Here is a 23,107-nt window from a genome sequence, read left to right as displayed (position 1 = left end):
AAAAACTCCAGCTCTGGACAAATATTCAAAATTGTGTTCTTTGAGAAATTAGGTAATGAGTATTTCACATTAGTCATTCAACCTGGTCTGTGCTTTGAAGATATATTACTGTGCCATAGCATGCTGTAAAACACAAATAATAGTAAACACTCATTCCACAAGAGTATTATAAAATGTAGACACTAACATTTGTAGTTTTGATGGAGCCCATCAGTCTTACGAGAAAAACAGCAGTGTCATATTCAGAGAAAGATTTGAATGCTGCAATGAGCCAGAGGGCCACAAACCAAATGAAGCACATCTTTAAATTACATATTTGCAAACTGTCTGTTAAATCAGCATTATCCATCTTGTGGCCTGAATAAGGCAGGCAGGGAAAGAGGTGCAGAAGAACAGTGTGCTCTCACATAATTAAAGTCCATATCCTAACACAACACATTTCAGCCCAAATACTTTAGAAGTTTGGCTAAGCTCCTAGCAACTGAATGAAAATTGTTACAATGAGAAGTTCTGGGAACTGTAAATATAGCTTTGTTTCCTGCCTTACATCTAACATACACCTTTTATAAAAAATCCTCATAAAACTAATGAAAGACTTTGCAAAATAACACAAGAAGAATTTCAAATAGCATTACAATGGTGGAAGATCAAATTTTTCAAAAGGCTTTGTTTGTGTTGTAAGAATTTTGAGACAAAAATTCTCTTTAGAATAAGAGCTACTTAGTTATTTTCTCTGCAAGATGAAAATCAGGAATGAAAAAATTTTATATTGAAAAGATCTGTTCACAATTTAAGTCTAGTATAATCAGTCAGATGATGACCTTGGAGTCAGTGTAGTTTAATTAGTATTTAAGTGCATGTACTATAGCTACACTTAGTTACAATCCCAGATTCTTATCTATTATCTGACAGATGATTGCTACTATTTGGCATTCAAACAGCTTCTGAAAAATAGGAAGTGAAAAACCCATCAAGAATAGCAATTAGTGATACAGCATGCTGTTACACAAAACAGGCCTAGAGTAAACGCTAGATCTCAGCAAGACACACACAAAAATTCAGTCATTAAAATACTGAAGTATTAAAACAAAAACAGGCCCTAAACTAAGGTGAGTTAGGTTTTATGTTTCCTCTTTGTTTAGATTATGATCTCGCACTTCAGTCCTACAGATTAGAAGTTAGTGTGGCAGTGCCCACGAGACCCTAATCTCACAGATAAATTTAAAGAATCAGAATCTGCAGGGAGATACGTTTCTGAAGATAGACCTGAGCACTGTATCCATACTGATACTGTACAATATACTGTATGCTGCCAGGCTTTGCAATGCTCTGTTATCACCTTCATTGGCAATACTGAAGAATGCCATGAATTAAATTATCAAAAGCAGCCACGGTGATGTTTGCAACTAGAAAGTGATTCTGCAGTTGAGTATTCTTGCCTCCAACTTATATAGGATTTTGCCTAACGTGTGAAGAAGGAAACAAAAAAAGGACAGATACACAAGAAGTGATCTAGTATCCCTAAATATCTGATTGTTACCTGTTGAGGGAATATTGATTTACCTTGCCACTGAGAATTTGTTTGTTGTCTTTTTCTTCATCCTCTCATATGATATCAACTTTTTTTAATATTGACACATTTTCATTTTAAAACAAGACAGAGACACATCTTTACTTACATGTATTGCTAAATGAGAATAAAATTCAAAATTAAATGCATTGGCTATTTCTGCTGACACTCAAAAGTATGTACTCCTTTCCTTACTTCTCTGTAACTCTTTACTTGGATTTATAAATCTTGTCACTTTTTTTGGTGTAACAGACCATATTGTCACCATCATTTGTTATTCTTAAAAATTTCATACTACTTGCAAGGTATTTGTCTTAGGTTTATAAATCCTTCAATCAAACGTTTAAGCACGTCTTAATCTCTTTTGGTTGTAAATTAAAAGGGCACTTTTAGGTATTACAGGGCTTACAGATTATTTTTTTAAGGCAAAAATACATGAAGTTATAAAAAAACTGAATGATTAGGCATCATTAACAGGAATTGACAGAATAGCTTACAACAATAACCTAAAGAAAGTGCTAAATTACTTATACAGATATTTCATCAAAGTCTCTGCTCAACTTCTTGTTTTGTTTAGTAGATGTGATATCTATTTAAGATCATCTTAAGTCAAGAACTGGACAAATATGGAATGCTAGAGGATGAGAAATAGGAGTATTGCCAGTAAGGGAGCTAAGTGAACAAAACCCAGAGCAAGACTGCAAGTGGGAGCTCTAGGAGTAAGAGCAGGAATCTGAGGCTAAATCAAGGGCTAAAGATCAGGGATGATATCCAAGGTTCAAGGACAAGGTACAGTAGCATGCAATGTGAGTAAAACAAAAGCAGCTTGCTGAGTATCCCAGAGCAATAAGTGCAATTTGCCCTGATGGACAGGCAGCTATATGTCAGTCTGATAGCAGTCTTCAATCCCAGGAGACCAGTTCCATGCAGGTGAAGAAGACTACATGAATGTCTATTTGAGTTTTATAAACATAGGACAATTTCCATGCACAAGTATAACATGGACACTGAGAATATCTTAGATACTGCTGTATAGTAAATGGCCTGATTAGGTTATTGAAAGCTTTGAGTTGACAGTGATCTCAGCCTACCATTGTTTTCTGGGTTTTTAGCCTTGTCTTCATTTCAGAGACAGATTTTAGTCAGAGCCTCAACTTTGGCCATATATATAGACATATTGCTTGAAAGAAGCAGTACTGTGTATGTGTAAAAGCAAATATGTGGCTGCAGACAGTTTATTTTATATACTATAGCAGAGAAATTGTCTGCAATGTGTGCGTGAACCCATCAGCACAAAGGTAGAAGAGGTATTACACTTCATCTGCAGCTGAAAACTGTCAATTGACAGAAAAGGGGCAGAGGGACATGGGAAATGCAGATAGGCAATACATATAAAGAGACAGAAGTTTAATAGCAAGTATACAAAAAAAAAGGGTATGAAATACATTTGATACAGGTGAAAGATGTTAGCTTATTGCTTTCTATTTACAGACCTGCATAGAAGTATACAGTGCTTTGTCATACAAAAATTAAATTAATACAGGTAGCTCAAGGAGTAGGCATGTGAAATCCGAATTGACATGCAGAGAGATGTAGAATGAGTTAAATTAGTTTGGAACAACAACTGCTTTATCCTCTGGTCATCACAGTAAAAATGTGATGAATTATTCTGAAGAAATATCCAGTGTCTTGCTAATGAGATTTAAAGTGTTATTATACAATGCAAGATGCTCAGAAAGGAATTAGTGATAAGCAGATAAATCTTGAGGGGGAAAAAAAAAAAGCAAGATTAGAAAATATATAATAACAAAAGCCATAGAAGGACATATCCGAAAAAGAGGTCTTATACCCTAAGCAAAAACTATTTCCTGGAAGGATGTTGTCACAAAGACCAACCTTTTCTATAAACTACAGATAAAATAAAACAGTCAATTTCTCCTCCCAAAATAAACCCTAAAGATTTCAGAATCCAGAAACATTATCTCAGAAAACATCTTTCATGTTAGTACACACCTAATTGTTCTGTATAATGCAAAAATATTTTATTTACATCATTAATACTTAAATTCTACGAAGGAATGGAATTTTGTAAGAAATCAAAGATTCAAGTCTAGTTGAAGGGACTGATTAAGATCTAAATCTAACATAATGCTCAGCTAGCACAGCATCTCACATTCAGACCCCAAGATTATGATTACCCAACATGCAAGTGCTCTTTGGGCAGCCAATGCCTATGATCTTTGTAGAAAGGAAATAAGTTCTGTGAAGAATGAAGTAACAGAATGAATGTGCCAATTTTCTGTGAAACTAACTATAGCAAAATTGTTTGTTTATTTTAATTTTTTGCAAAATTATCACAAGGCTTGTTTAAGCATAGTGGATACATGTATTGTGTCTATAAATTCTCATTCATATGGGATAAGTCACTGTAGCAATGCTTTGAAGTTAACAAGCCTTCTCAGTTCATTACAGATAAAAATACGGAGTTCCACCTTCAGTATGAAATTAATAACTGTTAGCAGTGTAAATAAGCTTTGAACTTAATTTCTGGTACCATGGAAGCAATTTCTTTTCATACATTTGAGATATATAAAGATAGGCAGCAAACATCAACTCCTAAAAAACTCCCTAAAATGCATGTAATTATTTTGCTAATTTTTTTTAAATGAAGATTTAAGACAGCAACACATAGCAAAGATTATTTTTACTTCCAGTACTCTGAAGCAGTAATGGTTTATTATTTTGTACTTGATAGGATGAACATTATTTACAAGTCTAAATGATTCTGAATTTTGAAAGTCTCTGACTATTTCACAAAGCAGCAAAATCACAGGTTAGACCAGATGCATAAGAGAACAAATACTTTCAAAACAACTTGAGAATATTTCTAATGGGAACACTTTCACATGATAGAAATAACATGTATTTTCCCAAAGAACAAGGAGTTATTTTCAATATCATAAAAACCCCAAAACTTTAAGATCATCAAGTTTAACCATCAGCCTATCATTGCCAAGTCCACCACTAAACCTTTCCTTAAGTGCCACATCTCCATATTTTACTTGTTTCCATGGGTATTGACTCAACCACCTAAGTGGACAGCCTGTTTCAGTGCTAGATAACTCTTTTGGTGAAGATTTTTTTCCTCATTTCCAATCTAAACCTCCCCTGGCACAACTTGAAACCATTTCCTCTTTCAATCAGCACGGATTAAACGCAAATTCTGATGTTCTGCTTCACACACCTTTCTCATAACTAAAAAAGCATCAAACACTTCCCATTTGCTGCTGTCATTTAACATAAAAATTGATGAAGCATCTCTGAGAATAGATCACATTTACATGGATAACTCAGTCTGCATGGGCTAAGCAGGACTGAATAAATGAACATTCTGTTGCTTCACATACCAAAAGCGTCGCTAAAGGGATAATCTGCAAATGCAGAAGTGGGGACTGGGAGACACATTGGCTGCAATTGTTGATGACTCCCTCCTTTGCAGTCTCAAGAAGCTAATCTTGCTCAGGTCAGAGTGCTTGATCCATGTTCCTGGGAATGACTCAGGCTCAGGCACAAGCAATAAGACACCATGTGTCCACACTTAAGGTTTTTTTTCTCCTCTGTCCCAATTTCATTCCCAGAAGTGCTGCAAATGTGAAAGGCACAGTGTGACACCACAAGAGACTTATATCTTCTCTGCACATACAGACATAGTCTGGGTGGCAGCAACGAAGCAAAAGTTTCCCTAGGGCATACACTAGGATTATCAACAAGGGAGTACTACTTCTGGATTAAAGCTTTGGCCCGCAGTCAACTACAGCAAAACTCCCACTGAAGTCAGCATAGCCAGGATTTCACGTCTGTTGCAGCAATTTTGACTCCCTGCCTGTTCTGCCTTGGGACTTCCAGCCAGCACGAAAAGGGTCTTAACAGTGCCAGAAGCTTTTGTATTATGAACTGCAGGCAGAAGTCCGGAAATCCTTCACATAAACAACCAAATAGTCATCAGCCATTTAAGAAACTTAAGACGCTGCCAAGCTCCAAGGAATTCAAACCTGAATACACAAGTACAACGTTTCACATTGGCACACCATGCTGAAACCCTTATCCTGTTTAAGTGCTTTTTTATCCTTTTGTGAAAGTGTTATGGCAGAAGATTCATGTTTTGATTGAACACAGAGCAAGAAGCAAGCTAAATTATATACTCAATACAAATCTCATGCAATAATGATGAAAGAAGTGCAAAATGACTGTAACAAAAGCAGACACTTTGTGAAGTAAAGTCTCCTCTAAATTCAGTATGTGTAGGCAATATAGGGAAAATGGAAATGCATTAAGGAAAAGATGAAACTGTACATCACACTGGCCAAAAGTATTAATGAGACTGTAAAATATTATGATAAGTCTGTGTTTAAAATATACGCGGCCTTTGTCACTGCATATAAAACAGATAGAAATTTAGCAAGATGTCAGAAACATGATTTTAAGTCAAGCTGATATGCAATTACAGCACTCAACAAATATAAAAAGCCAGTTTTAAGTACCTGACCTGTGATAAATTTTTGCCGACTTCAGCACAAAGCAAAAATAACTCAAATAATTATAGCTGCAGGACTAGATCTTGGTCATTATTTCACCTAAACACAGAAGAGCTTCAGTTTAGTGAGGATGCCATGAACTTTGCAATTTGAGTACCTATTTTAAAAGCAGTCAAAATTCTGCTGCTGCTACTCAAGGAAGAAGCAACCACTTCATCTCAGGCAGCATGCCCTACTTGCAATACGTAACAGTCATTACAAAAGAAATGGTTATGTATAGTTGGATTTGTCAAGACTTACATTATCATGTAAGACACACACATACTCTATTAGATTAGTTTAGATTAATTTAAGTTAGGAAAAAACCCCAACTCTGAGCCCATATTTTAATAGAAGCTTTTAAAAAATATATTTAAAGTTTAGAATGGCATATATTTGGTATTCCATGCAGCTTCGCAAGGAAAATATTTGCTTAAACAGGCTGCAATTCAAGATCTTCTAGGAATAAAATTGCTCCTGAAATACTTGACATTTCCAAATGGAAATACCATCAGAACAAACCAACACTTGAGATACAATTCTAGGTTTACAGAAACAGCTACAGAAAGTAGAAAGAACAAAACATTTCATTCTAAAAGCTTTTAAGGACAGCCACTAGCTTTTACTTCTTCCTCAACAGTTCATAAGTCCTTAGCTTTAAGATTATGACAGTGGTCATAACAGGTTTATGCTTGCTTTAAAATATTACTGCTGAATTTTACTGAACTACTCTGGCTTGAGTAAATGCATGGCAAAAACCAAGCATTGGAACAGCTACTTTCCAATGCAAGGGCATACAATGGCATATGATCTTCCACCTTTCCTTTAGGATGGAGTCAAGGGAATAAGGTCACACAAATATCAGTGAAAGAAAACTAGCACGAAATAAGTCATATACTAGACATCCTTGGCAGTGATAAATTCTTTAGCAAGCTGGATGACTGAAGGAAAAAAAGAAAGGGCTGGGGAAAATGAATGTGCCTTAAACATGATCTTCATCATTCTGATGAGATATTTAGTTTTACGTCCCTCTCCTATTGCTAAGTAAGAGGACATATCATGATAGCCATTCTGCAGAACATTCATCATCAAAAAATTAGGTTCCTTACAAAGCTGTTTTCTTAACACTTTCTTATTTGTGTCTGTAGCCAGTATTTTGTATTTGTAGGAAATTTTATAATTTTTAAAGCATCCAAGGAAAAACAACGTAAGTTATTATTCTGCTAATATAATTGTCTAAAGGCAGGAAAAAAGTATTGCCTAATATTCAGAATTGGATATTTTAAAAACTATCTCATTCACAGGTGGTCCTTACTAACCATATACAGACAAAAAGGAGCTTTGATTCCCGTTTCTAACACTAAATTATTAACACTTGACTGTCAGACCTAATACTAAAATATCTTCAGACTCTCCATCCTGTTTCCTCAGAGTTCTACAAAATCTTTCTGGATAGTGCCCCTACATTCCCTCTCACAAAAATCTTGACATTCCATGTTTTCTGATTAGTTGCTGTAATTTTTTCATGCAACTACTTAGTGAGAAATTTAAAAAAATGTGGAGGATCATGGAATCAGAGTTTGGAACAAAAGAAGTGGGGGAGCTGTCATCTTCAGAAAACCTCTCAACCCTTTTCCATTTGCATTTTTTTCCTATGTGTTCCTTTGGTTTTTTTGCTATGCTATCTATAATAATCACTGTTCTGTCTTCAGTCTAAGTGTCTTTATACTTCCATTTATACTTTTCTTCATTATATTCTTATCTGTCTACGTTTATTTTTCATTGTATGGACCTAACCACCTCCTCTAACCTTTCCCTACATTAACTAAAGCCCATACCAAGTGGTCAAAACTACCTTTAGCCATGGCTTAAAAATTTCAAAATTTGCCTCAAGCTTTTATACTTCCATCCTTCCCCTCATAAAGAAGCTGGAATCTCAATAATCTCAACAAGAACAGGAGAGAAAGTGCTTGCCTGAGGGAGGCCTTGTTATATATATATATATATATATACATATATATATATATATTTTTTTATATTTTGGAATAAGTAACTAAGACTAGTAAGTGAAAATCCCAGAGATACAACAGAAATGGTGTTAACACCAACAAATACATTGACATTTAAGTTTCGTTTGTACTTAACAGTGAAATAACAAAGCAGAACCAAAGTATTTTATTTGAGAGGTTTTCAGTATCTCAAAATGTGATACTTACAGCTTAAATATAAAATTCTAATTTCATACACAGAATTGAATCTGCTGTTTGGTTAACTTACTAACCAGTCTCTTAGACTAATTCATACATATTGTCTACACATGGTGAACAGAATACATTTGTTTCAGCTGTTGGATGAAGCTCAACTTAACTAGAAATGATCCAATGCCTGACAAAAATACAGGAAGATACAACTCTTTGGGAATAGTAATTCCCTGTACGGGAATCATGCTGGACACTGAACTCTTGACAGATGCTCCAAAACCAGTGAATACTGGGCATTTATTCCCATTTGTACTTGTAAGGAGATTGTGACCTTCCTTTTGCCATGTGTGCCCCACACATTTCACAGCCACCTTGTATTACCTTGACAAGCTAAAGTGTATGGACTCTCCCTGAGCAGAACAGTGTAACCAAACCCACAGGGATGGGAGCTCCACAAAACTTTTAAACCAGCAATCATCTTTCATAGCAGGTAGAAACTACCCCAAGCACTTGAGTTGTGACTTAAGAGAGCTTTCCTCTGCTGCAACTTAGATTAGCCTTAGTCCATGGGTAACAGTCCTCAACAGGTAATAGCTGAGGTCTGCCAGGAGATCTTTGAAAGAGCCCTCTGCTCTGCAGTACATGCACATTCTTACAGTCTGTGTGTCAGGGCAAGAAGCCCCAGATTTTGTCATCAGCAAGAGCATTGTGCAAGATTGCTGTCTGTTCTAAAAGCATTCCCTCCAGGGAATTCATAATGATCAGGCCATTTCAGAAAAGGCAATCTTAGCCTGGGCTGAATACAAATCAAATACATAAATGAAATTGCACATCTCTTAGAGTTACTGAGAAGTACTGACAGCAGCATGGCCTTTTCCCTTTCCCAGTGTTCTTCGAGTCTAACTTTATACACCAAAATATTTACACTGCTCTTCCATACTTGTATCAAGATGCTCCTGACACTACACACTGCCAGATTTCAGTGGGCTGAAGTGTTATCCACTAGGGCACACTCATTAGTAGCCATTACATTTAATAGGGTTCTAACAGTCACTACTTTGTATGTTGCGAGGATGTTTGTTTCCAAAAGAATTACAGCAGCAAATTGTAAATACAAGTCTGAGTTTAATTTGCAAAGCAATTCTATGTTTTTAAAATGAATAAGTTAAAATAAGTTAATTCCTTCACATTTTTGAGTTACAAAAATCAGAAACTGTTTCTCACTCTTTTGACCCTGGTCAAGATTTTAAACTGTCTCTTTTGGATCAATAGCTTAAAAATGCTGTGTAGTTTACAGTTTATCTCCTACCTGCTTAAAGGAAATACTTCACACTTACTTGGAATTCAGTGAAGCAGAAGCAGCTTGACTACTATGGAGAGACAGAATTTTTTAAGAAGCCTCACTGAAAAAAATAATGGCAACTGTGTTTATTATGATTCTCAACTCAAAAAAAATTAATAAAAACCTAAAACACTTGAATCTGCATAAATCAGTCCATTCTGAAAATGGACTGAAATTGCTAATATTTCTTAATTGAGGAAACCAACCACTGATTTCTCTTCCACTTCAGTTATGAAACCAAGGCAAACCCATCACACCCCTTCTGAACTATTAGCCCGATTCATAGGCTACATCCCAACCCAACAGAAATCTGCTTAACAGTGGGAAATGATTCATTTTGAACATCATATGAAGGGTTTGTAGATGGCTGAAAACTGTAACCCAGCCACAGCATGGGTAACTGCTGGCACTGCAATGCTCACCTTGAATGAGGCAATATTGGGAAGGCAATCTACAAACTGTTAACAAAGGTAAAAACTTCAGGGTTTACCATATTAGGCTGGAAACTGCATTAAACAGACTGAGGGCCAAAGTCTTACTAATCTTTTTACATATGACCAGAAAATAACACATTTCAGTTCTGTTTTGTTACAAAAAGTAGTGATTCTAACCCCTAATGTTTTTTTCAATTAGAAAATTAAGCTGCAAAAATTTTTTAAAATGTTTATTTTTAATTCAAGGTATTCATAGAAAAAAAATTAAAAGTAACTGTGATAAAAATATCACAGAAAACCAGTTCCAAGATACTCAAGTAACAGACCTTTTCATACTTATGCCTCTGTTGCTCCAAAATACAGTGGCAACTTCATGCAGTGTCTCTAGGCATAAAACTCCCTGATATAAATTCAGCAAGAAAGAGAGCTATTACACATGCCAACCTGAATTTCTTCATTTCTCACGTATTTCTAATACAAGGGTGATTTATTTGCATTTTACAATTTTCTGAGTCTGCTAATTGCAAGATATTCTAAAATAAATGTAAATTGTCTGGATGGCCTCCATCCAATTTCTAATGGACAGGTGTTCATATAAAAATTCAACAGTATCAGCGACAAGCTAGCAGTAACTGGTGGGGTGAGGGTAAAGAGAAATTACTTGGCTCTCAGCTGAACTTTCTGTTTAACCACAGGGATGATCAAATCAGGTCAAGGTCAAATATGTGACAGAGCAGCTGTGCCATGCCACAAATAAGGGCTGCTGGTATCGATATATATAGTAATAGTGTTTTGATTTTCTCAGAGAAAGTGGCCTCCTGCACTCTTAGCCTTGATTCTGGGCTCTGCAGATTCAGCTGCCTCACAGGCTGCTTATGGCAGAGCAGTCCCTTGGCACTCACTGCATCACTTCAGTAGCCCACCTCTTGGCAACAAGGAAAATATTAAAGCTGTCCAACACAGTAACTAATAAGCAGCTAATCCACCCCCATGAGATGAAAGACATTTAAATCTCCCTGGCAGAACGGAATGACTGGACTGGTGGTGACGTTCTTTCCCACAGAAACTTACTCTCAGATGTAGCTCATTTAGGACCCTTATTAGCTACTACAAATAGAAGCTTTCAACATACAGTGTTTCTGGGACCTGTAGTGCTTTGGCTTAATAATCTATGACTTTTCTATTCCAGCAAATGAAAATAAATTGATTTATGGCAGTTAATGCACAGGTACTGAAAACGGCAGCTGTAGTTTTTTGATACCCATCTGTCCTCCTCTTACTCCATCTGTTTCCTTCACTCATTGCACTGGAATTCAGCTTCACAAAATGCAATCCAAACTTTTTCATGTAGCACAGTGTAAGTTACCTAGCTACCCAGCTAAAAGATATTTGCAAAATAAACCACTGTCCTTGTATTCTGAACAAGGCAACAGACATGGATTTTGTGGTTAATCTATGTCTGAATGATTTTTTCAACAAAATATACAACTGTTAGTAAATTTCCTCTGATTTCAGATGGTGCACTTGAAAATAATACCATAAAGGCTCATCATTTTAAACAATTATTGATTACACCCTGGGGATTTTTCACCAATTCCACTCGATGCTGCTTTTAAAATGGTAAGTACCTACATAATTCTATGATTTATAGATTGCTTAGATTTTATAGACATTATAACAGCAAAAATGCACACTAATACATAATGTCATTTGATTATACAGTTGTTACTAAACTGTGTTGACTGACTTTTTTTATTCTTCAACAGTTCTTTGGCCTGTTAATGATTAAAGATTTGGATTTCACTCTTTACACTAAATGTAAGTGTTTAACAGGAAAAGAAAACCTAAGAAAGCACTCCCTCCTTACAATCCAAAAAGGAAGATAAAATATAAAGACTAAAATGAATTTACTGAAAATTTTGCATAGCACAAATATAAAAGCTATTACTAAAACCCATTTGTTCTACAGGAAATTAAAAGCAAAGGCTATTTTCATTATTATCTCATCTTTAAGGAAGTGGTACACGAGGTCAGTCAAAGGTCAAGAATGGAGGTTGCTGGTACTCTATAAAAGGGCTCACACTTTAAATATAAGTATCTCAGTGCTCATGGTGCCTTTCATTTCTACTGATGTGGTACCTTGAACACCTACACACCTTAAATACTTTGGTTTATGCATTTACCACTTCATTATTGTCATCAAATTAAAATGGAATAATTACATTTGATTTGAACTACAAAGGTCCTTTAACTGATCCTGAATTTATACAGAAGAGAATATTCAATACTTGCATACAGAATGCAGTGCACATAAACATGCATTTAAACACACAACTTTGTGATCTAAGTGATAGTAACTCTATTTGTCATTTCCTTTTTTTCTTCTTCTTCCTAATTCCACACATTATTTTACTAAAAATTCAGTAGTACAACTGCCTGGAAGAATTTTTTTTCAGTCAAAAGCGATAAACTACATAACCTCTTGAGATACATAAGTGTTTATAATACAAGGAAACTTAAAAATATGTAGAAAGAATTTAGGTTGGAAATACAATGTCTTTTCAAGATGAAAAACAGAAATAAGTGCTGGTAATAGCACTGTGCAAAAGAGAAATTTCATATTACAGATCCATGTAGGAGACTGAAAAATGAGCATTGCAATTCTTTTAATCTTTATGTGTATTTAAATATATAAAAGCAAATTTTTCCTTTCTATGGCAGAGTTTGAAGTACTTACAAATGAAAGCAAAGAGCTAAACTGCTGGTATTAACCATGCAGAAAAAAAAAATTAAGTCTGTATACCTCCCATGGTCCTTTAAAAAGCATTAATAATTATGCATTTGCATAAAGATAAAGCAAGAAAACACAAGAACATATCTTTTAGACATTTGCAAGCTACTTATCTTGATCTGTTCCATAAATAGAAAGTCATTATGGAGAGACTGAAACCAAGACAATGCCCTAGAAAATAAGAGGCAACCTTTTTAAAATATACTAAAAATGGTGTGAGTAAATCTGTATCATACAGATTCATATTTAACACATAGATCTTTTTTGGTCTAATCATCCTCCTTTTACAAGCAACAGTTAAACTTCTACTAATTTTATTAAAAGCAGAATGAGCCTTGATGTATTCTTTCTCTAGTAAAACTTCCTGTCCTGCAGAGTATCAATATTAACTGTGAATGGTAGAACTATAAAGGCTCTAGTGAAAAAAAGCATTCAGGCCTCTAAATTAATGCCTGAGCTCTGACTTTTAAGTGAAGACAGAGATCAGTAAGTCAGCTACTGCTCATATTGCTTTCTTATTCATAATTCAAAAACCAGAGGCTTGGGGAGTACTTAGCAACCTAATCCTTTCCTTCCCAGGAATGTTATATAAGTTTTCTTTTAATATAATTTTATTCTCCTGCTTTCTTCTCCTGTTAGAGCTACAATTTCAGAAACAAGTTTGATCTGAGGCTAAATTTCAAACCCCAAAACTGACACAATATCAGGGTCAGCAGTGAGGTTGAAATTTCAAATATGCTGAGTCAATCCTGCCAAGGTGGGTGTTAAGGCTCCTCAGTTTCAAAGTGCACCTCAGCTGCTGTATTTGGACATTAATGTTCTCCACTGCAAAAGTGCATATCAAGCTGTTTCTCAGAGAAAATAGCAATTCTTTACATATCAGCAAAAGAGACTGGCAAAGGACAAAACAGAAGACCCTTTAGCCACTCAGAGCTGGAAAATACCCTTCAAAGAACTGCAACAGACTTGAGTCAGCAAAATTATTTTCATTCTGAGCTGGGACAAAGACGTGGTTGGATGGATCTACGGAAGCCAGCCAAGTTAAAAGCTGCAAGCTGGATTTCAGAAAATTAAGCACAACCATGGCCTTTATTTTTAGCCACCTGTGCTAAAGAAGGGAGATTAAGATGCCTGAAATGATTATTCTTCACAGGCAGGGTCACTCAGAAATCCAATCTGTATGACTGCAGACACTTGTAAACATTGATTCACCAGGATACAGCACTGAGCTGTAATTCACATTGTCTTAGTGCTGCACAGCAACCCAGCAGTCAAAAACCATGTCCCATTAGAACAATGTACAAAGTGACAACTTGCTATGCTGCTTTACAAAAATCCTAATGGGTAGAAATACCTTTAGGATTGCCTTAAACTACCATCTGTCCACAGAAAAATGCAAAATACATTAATTTACATACAACTTTCTGCCAGCCATTAGCATCAGTATCCCTTTTCCCTACCCTTCACCTAAAAAGGGACCACTCCAAATCCCTTCCATTTTGTCACATACATTTTCTGTGCCAAAAATAAACTGAAGCTACTGAATATGTAACAACCTGCAAAAAAGCATAGCCGAGAGTGAAATACACAACCCAGTGCACATGCTCTGTTTGCTATATACTGCTACCCTGAAGTGTAGAATATTTGCACAAATACAGGGAACCTGCAATGGCAGCAAGCAGCACTAGGAGCCTAGATCAGCCCTAGTCTGTGCCTTCAGAGACTGATTTCACACTGGCTTGCCTTCAACCTAAATAGCTTTTACCAGAGTTTCAAATAAATCACTCATTCTTAGTCCTGATTGAGTGCAACACCACGATCACTTTGCGCTACCTCAAAGCAAGGGCAAAATGAACTGCCTTATAACTAAGTCTAAGTGGATGCACTGGACATGGTAAAGGAGGAATTCAGAAGATCATTTAAAGCTAGAGCTTTAAAATCAGATCACAGAAAATGCATTTAAATAGTTACACTAGCAATTATTTAATTTCCAACTACTCAACACTATGAGACCACAAGCTGAAAATTTATTCTATGACTTCTGATTTGTAGGCAGGTGCTAAGTACCAGATTTCAGCTTTCTTTGGTTAACTGATCAGAACATGCTTTTCATTCATTCTTGGTTTTTAAACTTTATTGTTAATGCAGAAAATCTGCATAGTACTGAAAGCTGAGATTCAAATAGATGGAACCTAATCTCAAAAGAGCAGGGTTTGCTGCAGTTTTTGGCATTTTTCTACTATTTAATTAACTAAAAACTTCAGAATTATACTTCGCTGACAAATTACTTCATTACACAGTGATTGTCTGTGGTGTTTCATGTTCTTCCAGAAGATTGATTTCAAAAACATACAAACCTTGGAGGGAAGGAATAGCAAGAAAGAAACAAACTGAAACAGCCTTAGCTTACATTACCAAAATCAAAATTTCCTCTTCGAATTAAATGGCACTTGGGAGGAGAGAACAGAACAGTAATCACATTCTTGTGCAAATGATGACTTGGAGAACCTGGCAAGGAAATAGAGGGGACTCCTCAAGGCAGGAGATGCAACACACCAACTACTTGCATTAATTCAAAGAAAACATGGAAAATGTTGACAATGTGTTCACATAGCCTTTTGAAACATAGGAAAATAAATTGAAAGGATTAAATAGGACTTATCAGTCATCAGAGGGATATGTCTTTTTCTTTCCTCCCTTTCCAACTTCTGCACCATCAAGTTCAACATTATCAGTAGGTTATTTTGTACCATCTCAGTCATCAACAGCAGTCCAGATGCCACAAGCATGGCAAAAGTTACTCGGCTGTGCCTGGTCTCTCTGCTACTGAAAAATCTATTGTAATCAAGGTATTAAAGAATGAACCCAGTACAGTTTTCATAATGGCAACTTGAGGAGCTACACTAAAATTGCTATTATGAATGCATATGGTGGGGTTAGCCCTCTGCAGAGGGCCACAGGCCTGCCATGAAATTGCTCTTCAGCTAGCCAGGCAACAAAACTGCACTGCTCTTCAGCTCCATTGCATGACATCCATACATACAAAATGAGCACTGAATGTTGTTATATGTTAAGAACTGCAGAAATGTGCAAGACAGAAGCACAGGTAGGCCCAGTTCTCAATAATGTCAAGGTAGCATATTCATCCATTATACCCTCTGGTGGTACACTGAAATACACCATGCTAATGGCCAGCCTGCTCCTTTCCTTATTGTGCCAAAGCACAGGTAATGTGCAACTGCTTGGGAGCTCACATGGGAACTTCTGATCTCTTCTGGTCAGGCTAGTACTGCAACCTATTTTGGATTAATTCTTTGTCTGTTGACTTTGTCCTTCCTCTCAGACACAGTTCAGGTTTTGGCTGGGACACAGCCAGTTTTCTTCAGAGCAGTTTGGATTTTGAACTTGTGGCCAGAGCAGTGTTGACAGCATAAGGCCATCTATGTTCATATATCAGAATTGCATTGCATGTATTTGGATGACTTTGACAATTCACAAAAAAATAAGGAGGTTTAGAATCTAGAGGGTACATTTTCAAAGCTTAAAGCAAGATGTACACTCAATAATCCTTTTAATGAATAATAGGATAAGTATACACACCACTTACAAGTGGATTTCAAAAGGTTCCACATTTAGAATAAACTTAGGAAACAGATGAGATGAAATTAAAAGAATAAAAAACAAAAAAACCTTAGCAACACTTCAACCAATGATTACTCCTTTCTATTCATTTACATACAGTATTTTGCCAGGCTGTAGCAGCCATTAAGCATTACCCCTTTCCCCCCCCTTTACCTTAAAAGGGAGTATTCATTACCCCTATCTATTCATGTATAAGCTGCTCAACAGTACTTTTATGGTTCTGTTGGAATTATTGCCACTGGAAAGTGGTAATTTTAGGGCAGATTTTATTGTTTTGGCTACTAAAATAAAAAAGCTCCTGTCCTGCTGAATCTTCTATTTTCTCTTCCCATGTTGTAAAAAGCACCCTGATATCTCTATAAAAGATATAACACAGCATAGCTGTGTCCTCTGCATTAAAGACAGGATAATGAAATGTAGGATCAGCATTTCTCTGACAGTGCCTGCACATCTTCTGGCTGCCAAGGTACAAAATACATTCAAAATTTTCGAGTTTTCAAATATCAAAACATCTTTTGGGGAAAATGTCCAAACAAACATCTGCGGATGACAGATTTTCTTTGTTTACAGAACAGACACTACATCATGAGGATCAAACTTATCCACTTCATCCCTCACTGGTAATCTAAAAAACTCTGCATGTTTAGTAGTTCCCTGAGGATTTGCCTTTCTTATCTCTTTAATCTTGACAAAAGGATCATAAAATGTGCCAGGTAAAGGCAGCTTTCACAGTTACTAACCTAGACCACCTTATTAGGAAACAAATCTAAAGCACAAGTTCATTCCACACAAGCTGTAAAACAGTTTCCATACAAAATTGATTTTGGCCCAAGTAAAGTGACACTAAAGAAATATTATGTTAAAAAGAAGTCAACTATATATCAGCTCAGATACAAACTAGCTGACATTCCTTCCAGGTGTATTGTGTATCCCTCACACCCAGATGAATATTTTCAGGGTAAGATATGTTGAACTACTAACTGTTTTCACTTGGGAGAATATGCATCGGCAATATATGATAAATATGATAAATAAAGCATATGAAACAAACTAATGGAAGCAAAAATTGGACATGTGACTAATTCACTTTTTACTTAATCTTGAATCAAATACCAAGGTGAAATTAGTTGCACAGGACTACTGCTGCTGTTAATATTCAGCAAATAATGAGCATTTCTACCACCACTACTAAATATTCCAAAATCCAAACACAAGGAAAAGCAAGTATTTCCTTACACACATAAACAGAAATCTTATTTAGAGAAAAATTCCGGAAAAAACAAGAGAATTTGAACCAATTCAACACTGACACTCAAAGACACATTTTAGATGTAGTAATAACTGTACCTTCCTCAACATTTTCAGCTTTGTGGATAAAAGTGCAACTGAATGTTTTTAATTCTATGCAGATGGTTATTTTTATTCTGGTAAAGCTAGCACAAAAATGGTCTAATAGAACTTGGATCTTTAGTTCATTCCATTATTTTTGGTGCATTGCAAAGGCACAAGACCATAACTTATAAATGAATATTCATGACAGGTATGAAATGAGCCTTAATCAAAGTGTTCTCAGTGTTTCCTACTATGTAAGCTCAAAGCTGAAGTCCAAAGCCAAAGTATTTTGGGCAATGAAAAACAATGATTCTGAAACACAAAAATAAATTGCATTTAGATTAATACCTACCCACTTACAGAACAATCTTGATGAAATACCATCAAAAGATATCAAATATCAACAAATGCTCCAGGAGAATGAAAAGTAGTCTAATTAAAATTAAAAAAAAATTAAAGTTTAACAATTCCATTTTAATTCTTGGTGCATCTGGTGTAATTCTGAATGCAGAGTATCTACAGCATCTCTGGATGAACTAACCAAAGGGCAGAACAATGACCAACTCACAGAGCTGCCCACGCAGAACCCAGCTTCAAACTCCCACCTGGGGAGCAAGCACTGTTCAGTAGCCAAGGATGGGCATTACCATTCACCAGTTATACCCTCATTAAGGAATATGCCATGCACAAACACTGCTTATTCCCAGCTTGCTGTGAGAGTTACGTTGTTTCAATCACCACTCAAAGCACTGGAGCTACCGAGTACTTCAGACCCCATGAGCCCTGCTTGCCATTACATGGAAATGGCTTAAGCACATTTCCCAGGTCTAATATTTCTGAAGAAGAAAACAGAATCTCACATGTTAGTTTTAAAGGGACTGACTGGAAGTATAGAATTAAAATTACATCAGGGCATGATATGCAAGGAAAGAAAACATTTCCCACTACAGTGACTGAACATGCTGAAGGTGATGCTGAGATTGTGTGCACTAAGATTAGGAATGAGGAGCATCTGTCTTGACTTGCCTGACTACCTTGATATAAAAATTTTTGTTTGCTATTTTCTAATTTCAAACTTGCAATGCTACTTCATGTCTCCATGGAGACAAAATTCCTTTGCTCAGATAGATTGTTAATTTTTCAGAAAGATTTTGGAAACTTTAAGGTCTGCACAGGCTCCTAGACCCAAATAGTTGAGTTAATATCACACAAGACAGTAATAGAACAGTGACTCAGAACAAAAGTATTGATTAAAAACACTTCATAACATTGTGGTTAACCATAATGTATATATGTCCTACCTGAGGGTAGCTTCTGGTAGCACATGGTCATGTTTACTGGAAAGGTTTAATTTTTTCACATTTAGATATATTTCTATTTTTGCAAACAGACTAGGAAAAAAGAGGGAGGAAATTTATTTTTATATCTAAAGGAACATAAACCAACTGGAATTGCTGAGGAATACAATCTGCAAGTCATTTAAATGCATGCTAGTCAATATCTGCATTGATATAATCATCTTTTCATTTACTTCAGAGCTATGTCAACATTACATTTCATTTTACTGCACATGTATGCAGTTAAAAATACCAGGTTTTGTACACATTATTAGAGAAAAGATCTTTCTTTTCATTCCATATGTAGTATCAAGCATTAATTTGAAAGCTCTGTTTGTGTAAAGAGGTCACCTGGAGCCTTATATTGTCATTACAATGCCATCCCATAGCACATCTATCATGCCTCTAGCTACATGTTAGAGCATAAGTAGGTCATGCAAATCAGTGGTTCCAAGGATCAAACTTTGCCCACTGTATGAGAGGATTATGTCAGTGGAGGTGCTAAGAATCAGCCATTGCACATCTATTGTATGAAAATGAATACAGAATTCCAACTTTCTGTGTGCATTTCAGGAGCAATATAGCATTTAGAAGAATTAAGAGTGACTGGATGTTTAGGCTACTCAATGGGTTGTAATTTCTGGGTATTTCCTACTTTTATCAGTCATCAAGTTTGTCTAAATGTGCACAGATTAGAAATTTTATTATGCAAAGTCTGCACCACTGAACCACAGTGGCATTTTCTTCACTATCAAAGAATGCAGAAGGTATTTGAAAAATACTTACATGACTTAGCAAACATGACAAAGGCATAGTAAGTTTACAGGGTATCTGGTCAAGACTGTCCAATTCCATATTACAGGATGAACCATAATTTAGAGGTTTATAAAAGGATGAAGGAGGCAATATTGTCTGGCTATTGATTAACAGTATTAGCTTTCTATATACCCAATCTGAATATATAACCATGTATCTTTATTCTTAATGAATACAAAATATTTGTAAATTTGTAGAGCAAATATTTCAGCACTAGGTTCAGCATACCCCAAATTTGTCACCTCTGTTGTCTTCTATAGAACAACTGATGGACAGAATCTTCATAAATTTAGTAATTCTATCACTAAAAAAAGCTGTAGCATTCATAGATTCTTAGTATTTTATAATCCCATTCAGGTATATAAATGCTGATTATTTTACTGTAATGAAATTATGGATTGACAGATACTTTCACAGATAATAAGAATAAATAATCTCCAAATAAGATTTGCAACACGTTCAGACTCTGTATTTAGTACTGCTTAGCCTAAAAATAATCAACAAAATATTCATCCATACCTAAATGTCATTGGGAACTTCAGAGAAGCCTTTGTAGAGCAAAAGCACAATCTGCTTTTTGCACCTGAAATCACAGGCAGGGCTGGAAAAAAATAGCACAAGAGTATATTTTTCATCTTCCTAGGAAAGTACCAGCACATTTAAAACATCACTCATAACAGTAAATCAAAATCTCAGTGATGCTTGTTGAAAGTGCTTTTTAAGACAGAAAGTGAACAAAAAGACCTTTTAAAGTAAGTTTTAGGGAATATATAAATTGTCTGAACACTGCCATGGACAATCAGTTTTAACAGCATATGTTACTTGCTGTTTTGGGAGCCTGCCAAAGAAAGAGATCCATCCAGAAATTATGAGGGAAAAAACTCAAGAGACAATGGGTAACAACACATAACTTACATACATCTCTAGGTATTCTAAAGCTTTTCATTCAGCATCCATCATCATAAAATCAGTGCTCCTGACCCATCTTCATTTTAATAAATACTTTTTTTAAAAAGTGTAGAATTCCCTATTGACAAACAGTACAGTAACACATATAAGATTTATCCTAGTGTGCAACTTTCCCAAGGAGCATCAGAGAATTATTAATGACATAGGCAGCACTAAATGATGTAAGACCACCTATGTTTTGTAGATAGAGAAGAGCAGAGGCCATAAACCAAATCAGCAGGAAACCTTACAGCACAATTAATATCTCCTAAAATATATTCCTGTTTTAGCTTCTAGGAAATGTTTCACTGGAAGATAATATTTATTAGAGCAGCAGCTATCTCCATTTTTCAGATTACTATTTTTGACAGACACTGGCAATCTTGGTTACCAAAGATTCGGTTCTCTGTTTAATAAAGTCCTTTTCTGAGACCAGCTTGAGCAGCACCTATCTGGATTCTTTTTTAAATAAAGCTGTGTCTGGCTTGACAAAGCCTGGTACGGGTGTGCGTTAACGAGCAGGGTTTTGGATCAGCCACTAAGAGAAAACCTTTATTACCTATCAACAGCAGGCCATGACAGTGGCCTCAGACGCTCAGCCGAGCCCACAGACCCAGCTGGGGCTGGCACATAACCCGCTGTCATGGCTCTCAGACGGTCCCGTCTGCTCCGCTGTGCACCTGCGCTGCCCTCACGGCCCCGGCAGGGCGGCGGCCCCTGAGGCGGCCCCTGAGGCGCCCCTGAGGCGGCTCCTGAGGCGGCCCCTGAGGCGCCCCTGAGGCGGCCCCTGAGGCGCCCCTGAGGCGCCCCTGAGGCGCCCCTGAGGCGGCCCCTGAGGCAGCTCCTGAGGCGCTCCTGAGGCGGCCCCTGAGGCGGCCCCTGAGGCGGCTCCTGAGGCGGCTCCTGAGGCGGCCCCTGAGGCGGCCCCTGAGGCGCCCCCTGAGGCGGCCCCTGAGGCGGCCCCTGAGGCGGCTCCTGAGGCAGCTCCTGAGGCGCTCCTGAGGCGGCCCCTGAGGCGGCTCCTGAGGCGGCTCCTGAGGCGGCTCCTGAGGCGGCTCCTGAGGCGCCCCTGAGGCGGCTCCTGAGGCGGCTCCTGAGGCGGCTCCTGAGGCGCCCCTGAGGCGGCTCCTGAGGCGGCTCCTGAGGCGGCTCCTGAGGCGGCCCCTGAGGCGGCCCCTGAGGCGGCTCCTGAGGCAGCTCCTGAGGCGGCTCCTGAGGCGGCTCCTGAGGCAGCTCCTGAGGCGCCCCTGAGGCGCCCCTGAGGCGCTCCTGAGGGCGCAGCGGGCCCGGCCGTGCCTGGGCACACCGGACGCTGCCCCAGCTGCTCGGACCGGGCCCGTGCCTCTCCAGCCTGGGAATGCCGTCCGCTCCAGAAGCGTGCAAATGCTCTTCCAAAGTGAAATTAATTAGAGCGACCCTAAATTCTAAACTTCTACTTCCTATAACATAGTACTTCTAGTACTGTAACCTGTGTTCTTCCTATAGACCTGATTTACACAACTCTTTTCACACTTTATAGTAGTCAGTGGCTGCAGTCATCTAAAGACTGCATTGTAAATATCTGCAACAGCAGGACAGGCATTGCCAGCAAAAAACATACAAGAATCCTGAAGTGTTACTTAAAAATAACATTAGTTTCTGGACAGATGTGGAAGAGCTTAGTTTCATATTAGTCCATGTAAGCCTACATAATCTCCTAACAATCCGGCATCTAAAATACATGCATACTCATTTGACAAAAGGTTTGATAACATGCTTTGGTTTGCTATGGATGATGGAAATTTTAAAGAAACTATGTGCTGCAACAAGCTCACAGAAATGTACAATTTATGGTGAGATTTGACAAATGCCCCGTACTTTTCTCAGAGTTTTTATACCACAGGCAATAGTGCAGTGAATATGAGTGGTAAAATGCCTGCTGATTTTAATAAAATTTAAGTCATACAAATGATGGCTACACTGAAGCTCCAACCCTTACAAGGCACCAGCCCCTCCAGGCACCATCATTTCCCAGTATTCTCTGGGAACTTCCAGTTGTAAGAGTAACATAAAATGAAATGTTTCCATTTTATTTTTCGTAAGTTATGCTTTTGCCAGTCCATCTACTCAAGTCTACTTTA

The 23,107-nt window shown here is 37.2% G+C and overlaps 1 protein-coding gene and 1 long non-coding RNA gene across 18 annotated transcripts in view; one reads left to right on the top strand and one right to left on the bottom strand.

Annotated features, from left to right (window-relative positions):
- Positions 1-21,111, bottom strand: part of LOC306804355 — a 131,089-nt gene extending 109,978 nt beyond the window's left edge. The window contains exon 1 of the long non-coding RNA XR_013774871.1: positions 20,559-21,111. This is a non-coding gene — a long non-coding RNA (uncharacterized lncRNA). The remainder of the gene's footprint in view (positions 1-20,558) is intronic.
- Positions 1-23,107, top strand: part of B3GALT1 (beta-1,3-galactosyltransferase 1) — a 167,256-nt gene that overhangs the window by 104,085 nt on the left and 40,064 nt on the right. For 4 of the 17 annotated variants that reach the window (XM_079310784.1, XM_079310786.1, XM_079310780.1 and 1 more), the window contains 2 exons: positions 11,637-11,741; positions 11,888-11,939. The gene's annotated coding sequence lies outside the window, so the exon portion shown is untranslated. Of the gene's footprint in view, positions 1-11,348; positions 11,479-11,636; positions 11,742-11,887; positions 11,940-15,246; positions 15,805-17,124; positions 17,419-21,284; positions 21,430-23,107 lie in introns of those variants that run through there. The other 13 variants (XM_079310785.1, XM_079310788.1, XM_079310783.1 and 10 more) reach the window with 10 other exon arrangements.

This window comes from Erithacus rubecula, assembly GCF_903797595.1.
Source record: "Erithacus rubecula genome assembly, chromosome: 8".
In the NCBI taxonomy this organism is placed as follows: Eukaryota; Metazoa; Chordata; class Aves; order Passeriformes; family Muscicapidae; genus Erithacus; species Erithacus rubecula.
This window is presented reverse-complemented; position numbering and strand designations above follow the sequence as displayed.